This window comes from Kogia breviceps, chromosome 19 (genome assembly GCF_026419965.1).
Source record: "Kogia breviceps isolate mKogBre1 chromosome 19, mKogBre1 haplotype 1, whole genome shotgun sequence".
NCBI lineage: Eukaryota > Metazoa > Chordata > Mammalia > Artiodactyla > Physeteridae > Kogia > Kogia breviceps.
Genome location: NC_081328.1, coordinates 40,116,233 through 40,126,732, shown reverse-complemented (window position 1 = coordinate 40,126,732; position 10,500 = coordinate 40,116,233).

The following is a 10,500-nucleotide window of genomic DNA, read 5'->3' as shown; positions in this document are numbered from 1 at the left end:
AAAAAAACATGTCTCTATGTGTATGACTGAGCCACTTTGCTGTACAGCAGAGATTGCCACAACATTGTAAATCAACTCTAAATAAATAAATAAGTACAAATAATGAAATTGTCCTGGTCTGGTAACACCCTCCCGGCCCCTACCTCCAGGTATCATAAAGATACCAATGAAACATCGTTTCTGGAGGAAAATAGCAACGGCCTAAGACTCCAATTATTTTAAAAATCGGTTTTTTCAAATAAAATCCAATATGCAATCAAAGTTAACCAGATATATGAGGAGACAAGAATCCACTAGTGAGAGTGTTCAGAGACAGCTGACAACAGAACCAGACCCCTGGAGAGTCCAGATATTGAAAATAGCAGGAATGGCCTTAACACAACTATTCTTCAAGGAGAAGAGGAGGTAAAAGTCAGGATGGAAATTTTTGGCAGGGTACCAGAAAGTATAAAAAAATGACATAGCAGATTTGAAAAAGAACGGCATAAAATTCTAGAACTGAAAAAATACAATCATTAAAATGAAGAATCCAACAAGTGGGTTTCATATTAGCCACATTTGAAACGATAATAGTGAACTGAAAGATGTACCAGAAGAAACCATCTGGGATGGAGCACAGAGAAACAAAAGGATGGGAAATAGAGAAGCAAGGGTAATAGAAATGGGGAATCAATACGTTTTACTGGAGACACAGAAGGAAAGAAAACAGAAGATGTGACACAAGCAGCAATGTTCCAAATGTGAAGAAACACACTCTGTGTTTTTTAATACATGAGTGTGTGTGTGTGTTTATAATATGTTGGATGTTAAAGCCTGTGGCCTGGGGCATGACCCATCTTCCCTGGGTCCAAGAGAGGTACAGTATGGACACTGGACGGATGACAAAGGTGGCACAGTAGAGTCGTGGGGGAAGGGTGTTCTTTTCAATAAGTAGTGTTGGGACAATTAGGTACCCGTGTAGAAAAATATGAGACTTGACCCCAGCCTCCCATCACACACAAATGTCAATTTTAGGTGGATTACAAAACTAAATGTAAAAGGCAAAATGATAAAGTTTTTTTAAAGATAATAGAGCATATCTTCATGGCCTCAGTGTAGGGGAAGAGTTCTAAAACCAGACACAGAAAGCACAGACCACAGAGGAAAAGACTGATAAATTAGACCATGTTAAAATGAAAAAGTGTTCATCAAAAGATGCCTTGAAGGGCTTCCCTGGTGGCGCAGTGGTTGGGGGTCCGCCTGCCGATGCGGGGGGCGCGGGTTCGTGCCCCGGTCTGGGGGGATCCCGCGTGCCGCGGAGCGGCTGGGCCCGTGGGCCGTGGCCGCTGAGCCTGGGCGTCCGGAGCCTGTGCTCCGCGATGATGGGAGAGGCCGCAGCAGTGGGGCCCACATACCACAAAAAAAAAAAAAAAAAAAAAAAAAAAAGATGCCTTGAAGAGCAAAGAGACACACGCACAGAGAGGGAGAGAAGATCAGCAACGCACATGACAGACAACATGGATAAATAATAAAAAAAGATAATGTTGAGTGAAAGAAGCCAGGCATATAAAAGACTGATTCCATTTAGATGAAATTTAAAAACAGACCCAACGAAATGGCATTGTATTGTGATATATATACTTAAAGGGTAAAACCAGAAAGCAGAAGTGATTCCTATGAAAGTCAGTGTAGCGGATATCTTTGTGGGAAGATGTTGTGCTCTCAGGGGTCACATGGGCGCTTCTGGGGCTGGAAGGGTTTATTTCTTCATTGGGGTGGTGGCTACCCAGGTGTTCGTTTTTTATTAATTTGTGGAGTTGTCTTGTTTATGCCCTTTCCTGCGAGCATATTTTATAACACAAATCTAAACTTTCTTTTTGAGATGGAGTAGAAACAAGAAATAGGAAAAGTTATCGGAAATCTCAAAAAACAAAACAAAACAGACCCCAAAACCCAAGGTTACAGTACTTTCCCTAGTTCTCACTGAGATGTAAACAGGCTGAGCCCGTCCTTCCTTCAGACCCTCTGACTCACTCTCTGTCTGGGAGTGAGGCCATTTCTCATGTTGGAATTATTCTTCATTCTCTTCGGTGTCTGGACCGAGTGCCAAACCAAACGATGCAGACCTGTAGCCTGAAGCAGAGGTTCTGTCACCTCTAGGATAAAGGACCATTGACATTCTATCTCTACCAGAGCATGCCTCCTATACTTTCTCTCCCCGCAAAGATGGACCCCCAAGTCATTCATTCCTCTGGCATCAGGCTCATCTTCCTGTAACATCTGTGGCTGCCCTGGCTGAAGCACCTCGACCAAGCCCTGGGTGGGTGAGGTGACCCTGCCTGGGCTTCCAGCCATCTTGGCCAACACTGCCCTGAGTCATCCTCTCTGTCCTGGGGTTCAGCCCTCTCCTCGCTCGCCAGCTCTAAACACTCATTCATCCAAACATCCAACGCTATGTTAGTTTCAGGTGCACAAAATAGGGATTTGATATTTCCATACATTGTAAAATGATCGCCACAATAAGTCTAGTTACCATCTGTCACCATAGAAAGTTACTACAATATTATTGACTATATTCCCCATGCTGTACATTTCATCTCCCTGACTCATTTATTTTTGTACCTGGAAGTTTATACCTCTTAATCTCCTTCACGTGTTTCATTCATTTCCTCACCCTCTCCCCTCTGTTTGTTCTCTGTATCTGAGTCTTTTACTGTTTTAGGTTTGTTCTTTTGTTTTGTTTGTTAGATTCCACATTCGAGTGAAATAATACAGTATTTGTTTTTGTCTGACTTATTTAACTTAGCATAATACCCTCTAGGTCCAGCCATGTTGTTGTAAATAGCAAGATTTCATTCTCTTTTATGGCTGAGTAGTATTCCATTGTGTATATATACCACATCTTCTTATATCCTTTCAACTATTGATGGACACTTAGATTGCTTCTATATCTTGACTGTTGTAAATAATGTTGCATTGAATATAGGGGTGCATATATCTTTTTGAATTAGTGGTTTTCTTCTTCTTCAGAAAAATACCCAGGAGTAGAGCTGCTGGGTTGTATGGTAGTCCTATTTTTACTTTTTTGAGGAACCTCCATACTGTTTTCCATAGCAGCTGCACCAATTCTCATTCTCGCTAACAGTGCATGAAGTTTCCCTTTTCTCTATATCCTTGCCAACACTTGTTATTTGTTGACTTGTTGATAGAAGCCATTCTCACCGATGTGAGGTGATATCTCATTGTAGTTTTGATTTTCATTTCCCTGATGATTAGTGATGCTGAGCCTGTTTTCCTGTGCCTGTTGGTCATCTATATGTCTTCTTTGGAAAAATGTCTATTTCAGTCCTCTGCCCATTTTTCAATGGGGTTGTTTGTTTTTTTGATGTTGAGTTGTATGAGTTTTTTGGCATATTTTAGATATTAACCCCTTATCAGATGTATCATTTACAAATATCATCTCCCATTCAGTAGGCAGCCTTTTTGTTTTATTGATAATTTCTTCTGCTGTGCAAAATCTTTTTAGTTTTTTTTTTTAAGATTAAAAAATTTATTTGGCTGCGCTGGGTCTTAGTTGTGGCAGGCGGGCTCCTTAGTTGTGGCAGGCGGGCTCCTTAGTTGTGGCATGCGAACTCTTAGTTGCAGCACGCATGTGGGATCTACTTCCCTGACCAGGGATCAAACCCAGGGCCCCTGCATTGGGAGTGCGGAGTCTTATCCACTGTGCCACCAGGGAAGTCCCAAAAGCTTTTTAGTTTGATGTAGTCCCATTTGTTTATTTTTGCTTTTGTTTCCCTTGTCTGAGGAGACATATCTAAAAAATATTGCTAAGACCAATGTCAAAGAGTATGCTGCCTTTGTTTACTCCTGGGAGTTTTATGGATTCAGGTTTAACATTTAAGTCTTTAATCCATTTTGAGTTAATTTTTGTATATGGTGTGAAAAAGTAGTCCAGTTTGATTCTTTTGTATGTAGCTACACTATTTTTTTTTTTTTTTTTTTTTGCGGTATGCGGGCCTCTCACTGTTGTGGCCTCTCCCGTTGCGGAGCACAGGCTCCGGACGCGCAGGCCTGGCGGCCATGGCTCACGGACTTAGTTGCTCCGCGGCATGTGGGATCTTCCCGGACCAGGGCACGAACCCGTGTCCCCTGCATCGGCAGGCGGATTCTCAACCTACTGCGCCACCAGGGAAGCCCATACACTATTTTTTTTTAGTAATTTCTCCCCCCCAACTTATTTATAATGTCATCTTTCTTAAAAGTTAAATTAGCATATACATGAGGAATATTTCTGTACTTTCTATTCTGTTCTATTTGTCTAGTTGATGGTTTCTTCTGTACAAAACTTTAAAAAAATTGTTTTCATATCAGAAATATTTCATATCTGATAGGTCTAATGCCTCCCCACCCCCTAATCTGGTCCCATAACTTCTCTTTTTCAGAATTTTCCTGTTATTCACCAATGTTTATTTTTCATGAAGAACTTCTGTACCATTTAATAAGTTCCCTCTGCAAATCTTCTTTATATTTTAATTGAGATTGCATTGGGTTTGGAGATTATTTTAGAATGAATTGACATATTTACAGTATTCAATTGTCCTTTTCCCTGAGTTATAGTTTGTTGTATATGTCCTTTCCCAGTGTTTTAAAGGTCCCCCCTCCCATATCAATATCAATAGGTCCTTTACTTTTCCTATTCAAGTTTATAACTTGGTATTTAATCTTTTGATTGGTATTTTAGTTTGGAATTTTTTCTTCCATTATGCTTTATAAATATTTTTGTTCATAGGAAAGTCATTGAATATCAATTGTGTACTCTGCCACCTTACTTAATTTTCTCATCATTTCTATCTCTATTTTTAGTCAGTTGCCTTGGGTTTCTAGGTATACCATGTGTTAGCTGTACTGCCTCCATCTTTCTAGTATTTATCCCTGTTATTTCTTTTTCTCATCTACCCATATTGGCCAACACACCCAGAGCAATGTTGTTAAATGACTCTGGCGATGGTAGGCACCTTGAGATTTTATTATTACAATCATACACATTTAGGGTTGATATGTTTTCTTGATTAACTGATTCCCTCATCATTATGAAATATTCATCTTTATGCCTGGCAATAGTCCTCGTCTTGAGCTCTACTTTGCCTTGTATTAATGTAGTCGCTTCAGCTTTCTCAATTAGTATTTCCATGGTAAGTTTTTTTTCCACTCAGTTTCTTTTAACAGGTGTGTCTTTGTGTTTAAAGTGAGTTTCTTCTAGCTAGCACATAGTTAAGTCTTTCTTTTTAAATCTATCCTGACAATCTCTGTCTTTTATTTGGAGGATTTAGACCATTTACTTTTTACAAAAACAACTTTGGGATATAATTTACGTACCATAAATTTCATGCATTTAAAGTGTACAACGACAATAGTTTTTAGGATATTCACGGAGTTGTAAAACCATCACTATAATCTAATTGTAGAACATTTTCATCATCTTAGTAAGAAACCTCACACCCGCTTGCAATCGCTTCCAGACCTCCATCTCTCCCAGCCTAGGCAACCACTAATGTACTTTCTGCCGCTATAGATTTGCCCATTCTGGATTTTTCACATTAATGAAATCATACAATATGTGGTCTTTTGTGACTGGCTTCTTTCACTTTGCATTATGTTTTGAGGTTTATCCACATTATGGCACAGATCAGTACCTCATTTCTTTTTATTGCTAAATAATATTCCATTGTATGGTTATACCCCATTTTATTTATCCCTTTATCAATTGATGGACATTTGGATTTTTTACACATGTGGCTATTATGAGTAATATTGCTTCACTATTCTTGTGTAAGTTTTTGTGTTTTCATTTTCATTTCTCTTGGGTATATATCTAGGAGAGGATATATATGAAAACTCTATGTTTTACCTTTTGTTGACCTTCACTTTTGAAAGACATTTTTGAAAAATCAGCATCTGTGGACATAATAATATGAAAATTTCACTTTTTATTCTATTAATAGATTACCTTTATGGAGTTATAGTAACAGATTTCCAGAGAGTAAACCATTTAATTTCCAAATATTAAACCATTTTCAGAATACACTCTACTTGATCATTTGTATTATTTTTCTGGTATTCTGGTGACACTGTCAGCTAATATAGTTTTTAGGATTTTTTAATAAGTGAGACTGGTTTGTAGGGTTGGGGTGTGTGTGTGTGTGTGTGTGTGCTACTTTCTTTGACAGGTTTTGGTGTCAATGTTATGCTCACTTCATAAAAAGAATTTTGAAGGTTTCCTTCTTCTTTTTTTTTTGCGGTGCGCGGGCCGGCCTCTCACCGCTGTGGCCTCTCATGTCGCGGAGCACAGGCTCAGCAGCCATGGCTCACGGGCCCAGCTGCTCCGCGGCATGTGGGATCCTCCCCTCCCGGATCGGGGCACGAATCCATGTCCCCTGCATCCCCTGCATCGGCAGGCGGACTCTCAACCACTGCGCCACCAGGGAAGCCCAAAGATTTCCTTTTATTTCTATGTTCTAGAAGAGTTCAAGGTAACTGTTTGTTAAATGTTTGGTAGAATTCTTCTGCAAAACTATCTGGTGCTTCTTGAGGGAGCAATTCTTTGACATCTCTACTCTATTAAAAATCATCCTGTTAGTATTTCTCTTCTGCGGTAATTTGTATAATAATAATAAACTGGGTTTCTGGACCAGCCAGGTCAAGGCCTCTGAACGCAGGGACAGCATCAAGATCACAGCGCTCCAAGAATCACACAGTGTGTATTTTCCATGTCTTCCTTCTTTCATTCAGTCTAACGTTTTGACATTTACCCATGTTGTAGCACGGTGGGGATAATCTTTGAATATTAGTTCTTTTTCACTGATGAGTCAATATACCACTGTACGGACATACCACACTTTATTTATCCATTCACTTGTAGATGGACATCTGCATTGTTTCCCTTTTTTTGGCAATTATGAATAAAGATGCACTGAATACTCTAGTACAGATGTTGTGGATAGATGTTTTATTTCGCTCAGATAAATACCTTGAAGTGGAATTGCTAGATCATGGGCTAGATGTGTGTTTAACTTTTTAAAGAAGCTGCCAAGCCGTTTTCTTAGGTGATTGTGCTGTGTAATACTCACATGGCAGCTTGCCAGTTGCAGATGCTCCCCGTCCTTAGGTGTTATTCAGTCTAACACTCTAGTGTACGCGGAGTGGTGGCTGCTTGTGGATTTACTTTGCAGTTCCCTAACAGATAATGTTGGATGAGCACTTTCTCATATGCTGCTTATTGGCTATTTATGTATCATCTTTTGTGAAGCATGTGTTTACATGTTTTGCCTGATTTTTGGTTGGGTTGCTTTTCTTTTTATTATTAGTATTTCTTTTATTATTGGGTGGCAGGAGTTCTTTATTGTGGATACAAATCCTTTGTCATATATATATATATATATATGTATATGTTGTGAGTATTTCCTCTGTCTGCTGCTTGCCCATTTATTTTCTTGACAGTGTTTTTTGTTTTTTTGCGGTACGTGGGCCTCTCCCTGTTGTGGCCTCTCCCATTGCGGAGCGCAGGCTCCGGACGCGCAGGCTCAGCGGCCATGGCTCACGGGCCCAGCCGCTCCGTGGCATGTGGGATCCTCCCAGACCGGGGCACGAACCCACATCTCCTGCATCGGCAGGCAGACTCTCAACCACTGCGCCACCAGGGAAGCCCTTGACAGTGTTTTTTGATGAACAGAAATTTTAAATTTTGATGAAGTCAGTTTTGTTTTGTGTTTTAGAGTCCATGCTTTTTATGTCCTTTCTAGGAAATCGTTGGCTTCCAAAAGATTGAGAAGATAGCCTTCTATGTCTTTCTTCTCGAAGTTTTCTCAGTTTAATTTATGTTTATGTCTATGGTCCCTTTTATTTTTTAATTTTTAAAAAGTTTAGTAAAATATTTTATTCAGCCCACTATGTCCGAAATATTATCATTTCAACATGTACTCATCATGCAAATTGTTAATGAAGTATTTTACCTTCTTTTTTCTGTACCAAGTCTTTAAATCTGGTGTGTATTTTATAGTTACTCACACCTCAGTACAGAGGAGCTGCATTTAAATGCTCAACATGCTGGTGGCTGTAGTGTTGCACAATGTGTATTATACTTACATGTCTCCCCACCTCATGGATACTCTTGTGTATGACCTACTTGATCATCAGACCAAATACAGTCTTTTCCGCATACACCTGCTCCTCAAACCTCTCCATCTGGACCTATGGTCCCAGTTATTTATTTATGAGAGATGGAAAGAAATTCTCATATATTTCTTTGTTCTTTTTAAAAAATTTTTTAAATTAAATTTAATTTATTTTTTTATACAGCAGGTTCTTATTAGTTATCCATTTTATACATATTAGTGTATATATGTCAATCCCAATCTCCCAATTCATCTTTGTTCTTTATGACATGAGTGTACTTCATTCATCTTCCACACGGTCAGTATAGTGTTACAATATCAAATTAAGATGAGGACACAGAAGCTCTTGACCAGAAGCTAAAGACGAAGGGGCAAGTCTGCATATTACCCAGGGTCCCTACAGGAGAAACATAGGTCCGTTGGCAGGATTAAGGGAATGAGGTGAGTCACCCAGGGGTCTGTGACAGCGGGAAACTATTGCCTTTTACCAAAAAAGGGCCGATGGGAGGGAACTGTGTGGGCGAGCCTGGACAGCTGGAGGTGTGGAAAAGGAGGGGAATAGTCCCTGACCTCTCTCTCCTCCCTCCTGCCAGTTTCCTGCTGTGGCTCCCACTGGCCAGATCCAACTGCAAGTCCAAAGTAAAGGGAGCCCAGGTAACACAATCCATCAGGGTCAGTCTCCAAGGGCACAGAGCAAAGCAGAGTAGGCTAGAGAAAGAATCGGGGGCGGGGTGTGGAGGGAGGTACATGGAAAATACCCAGCACGGTCTGATACCCACAATCCTAAGATGTGGCTGACGTCCTCGGCACAGTCTCTGCATTTCTGTGTGATCTTCTAAAACCAGAGGACAGCAGCCCAAGAGCTGTGCTTGGGTGGCCAATCGAACACCTGAAAAGAATCTATTTTTTCGATTTTCCAAAGAAATTAAGAAATTTCCATCATCTTCCCCAAGGCTGTGATGTCAGACTGTTTTAGTCTCAGCTCAGCTACTTCAAACACTGTCACGTATTTCTATAAACTTGAACCATGGGAGTTCTGCTTTCACGGTTTCAATATACAATCTAGAGGCAAAGACTGTGTAGATATGTCACAGATGTCCTGGTCACAGGATGCACCGCCACCCGGCCCTGATGAGGAGCCAGCGGGTCCTGCCAGACCCAGCTGACCTCATTTGGCAAAGCTGGCTTTGGGGGATTTTATTTTAAAACCTGAATATTTATACAGTTTGCATTCTTAGGGAGGTGAGAAATTCTGTGAAACTTCAAGAGCTCTCATTTGCTTTATCTTTGTCTAAGAGAAGCCAGGCGGTCTGGTTGAGGGGACCTAGCTGACTTGGCTTAGTTGAGCCATACCTGTTGTTATTAAACACAGAGAAGAATTATTGGAAGTTCAATTTCTACGTTAAACATAATAATTTTGCTGTTTGGATTCCTGAGGGCTCTTTGGATTCTGTAATTTATTTCATCGTTCTGATGCTGCACCTCCCCCCACCCCCTTGAATTCCAGACCCTTCGGCCCGTATGGTCCCTTTTAAACTGAACTTTGTATGTGGTGTGAGGTAGGATTGACACCCCCCCCGCCCCAACCCCAGAATATCTACTTTTTCCAGCACATTGGTTGGTGCCGTCGTCAAAAATCATCTGACCCTATATCAGATGACTCTTGATATCTCTCGAACTCTAAGCACCCCTGGTAAAAATGTGTCTCATTTAGGCTTTCCCTACTCAAAGTGAGGTCCTAAGACAAGAGGCATCACATCACCTGGGAGCTGAAATGCAGAATCTGGCACCACTCCAGCCCTACACAACCCCCAGATGATTCATAATCACATTACATTTTGAGAGGCACTGGTGTAGATAATTTTTGAGGAAGGAGGGGAAATGTGATCACGACATATTCTGCCACTGACAGCCTCCCCATGCACCGCAGGCTGTGGGGGCCTATGGATTCGTTTGTTCTCCTTGACTCACTGGACTTACTCCTATACTTAATCCCTGGGTCCACGCTCCCGCTGCGTGCTGCGCGCTGGGGGCGATGGGAGGGGACGCACCGGCCCAATCCTCACCCTCGAATACCCACAACCACCTGCTCACTCATCCAGCAGCTCCTGCCCTCTCCTCCGTACACATCCTTCCCTCCCTCGGAGCCTCAGTTTCCTCAATCACAGAGCAGAGATAATAATGGGCTCTATCTCGGGAGTTTATGCGATGCGAAGTGATCTGAGGAGTGCCTCGGGCATAAAGACCGCACAATAAAAGTCAGTGATCGTCACGGCTGTTTCAGAGCCGGTCCCCCAGGAGAAGCCCCTGCCCACAAGCCGCCGTTTCCCTGGCAGATCCACCCCCGCCT